Consider the following 1,981-nt stretch of genomic DNA (forward strand, 5'->3'; position numbering starts at 1 on the left):
TGTCCTTGCTGCCTTTGAGAACTGTTCAGTCCTACTGAGTAAAAGTGCTATATAGGTCAGTAGGAGAGAGGGGGGAAGATATGTGCATTAGGAAAAGGATGTAGTAGGGATGCCTGTGATGTGAAAGAACTTTTGAAAGTGTGATGGAGATAAAAGGGTCATGGCTGGGTGAAGGGAGAGGGAGTATTGGATTGCCTCAGAGATATGGGTGGGACATGTGCTAGAGAGGAAGCATTATAAAAACGTGAAATCCGAGAAAAGAAAAGTCAATTATTTTTTTCTTTGCATTTAAGAGCCCTTCTAGTTCCTCTCATTTTATTACTCTATCTGGTGCTGCTGAAATCACAGTCAACCAAAGAAAACTGATTGGATGATATCTTATTTAAGTAGAAATATCAAGATATCAAGATTGAATTGAGTGAACAGTGGGATGATTTAAAGTTTTGGGCTTGGATGTAATTATTCAGCAGGTATTTTTCTGTGGCTTCTTGTGCAGTCTATAGAATTTATACTTTTTGGCTATGTTCAGCTTGTATTCCCTTGTATGCTCTAATGCCTTTTAATAGTCCAAGCTTCACTTTTCACTCCTCTTTGTATGTCTATTTTTCTGTCTAGATTGCTAACTGTGAGGGCAGGACCACATTTATTTCATTAATTACTGCATTTCCAGTATTGTGTCAGGCGAAAAGTTGGTGCTAATTAAATATTGACAAAAGAGGAAATATAATATAAATGACCACATCTCAAACTAGGTGAACCTGAATTTGAATTCTACTTACTTACCAGGTATCTAACTTGAGCAAGTCACAGTAATTACTCTGATTTTAAGTTTCTTTGCCTTTAAAATGAGGGTGATAGTGTATGCCTTATAAAGATGTTGTAAAAATTAAAGATGATGTTTATAAATGACTTCATTCAGTTTCTGGCTCTTAGTAGATCCTCAAGTAATCACTTTTATTATTTGTAATGATAATATAAAGTCATCTTTATCTGGTTCTTGCTGGATTGGTTAAAGGAGACAACTGCAGTGAAAAAAGCTATGAAGATTCAGCATCACTGCGTTTAAATATATATGTCAGAATGTGTAAACTATCCTTAACATGCTTGCTAGACGCTCTTCATTTCAGAAGAATATAAAACAATGCTTACACCTTCTTAATGAACCTTTCCTTCAAACTTCTGTTGGCTGTCTCTCTCCATTAAACCCAGTAAGTCAGAAACTCAAACAATGAAACCTCAAAAACTAAAACCAACCATGGGAAGTGAAGTAAATGTTTACATATGGCTTCCATAAGCATGATATCTGTTTATATCTTTAGTATGTTTTGATATGTGTATCCTACTACCTTGAGATATAAGATTCTAGCAGCTGGGATACTTATTCCAGACGTAGTTTGTTTGCTCTTTATTGTACCTAATGACTCAAAGTGTCCACCAACAAATATTCTAGACTTAGTGTATGTACATACATGTATGACATAGAGAACATTCTTATCTACAATTTTGCATTTTTGCTTGGCTGCTGTATCAGTAGATTCTTAGACTCAGCTCCAGCTGTCCTTAGAGGCTAGCTATAAAAGTGCAGGTGTTTGGCATTAGCAAATAGTTATTATATGGATTGACTTTTGGCAGCTAGCAACGATGTTTCCTGAGATTGAAAAATGATTTTCTACCTTAAACAGTGGTTTCACATTACTGGAATGCTGAATTAAAACAAAAAACACAAAACACAAAATTCCTTTCATCAAGTAGTACAGAAACTGTTTTTGTTAGTTGTATACATTTCATGATTTGTATATTTTATAGTAGAATGTAAGCTTTTCTTTTTAACTGTTGTGGTTAGGTCTAGGTCTTTTGCCAAATGAAGCAGACTATGGAGAATTAGGAAGGGTAATGCATCCTGGAGTTTTGTTCCTGGTAAAGACCAGGGCCTGGCCAGATGCCAAGGAAAGACCTGGGTCTGTAGGTATTTTCAAGGCTT

This window comes from Pteropus vampyrus, unplaced genomic scaffold (genome assembly GCF_000151845.1).
Source record: "Pteropus vampyrus isolate Shadow unplaced genomic scaffold, Pvam_2.0 Scaffold302, whole genome shotgun sequence".
In the NCBI taxonomy this organism is placed as follows: Eukaryota; Metazoa; Chordata; class Mammalia; order Chiroptera; family Pteropodidae; genus Pteropus; species Pteropus vampyrus.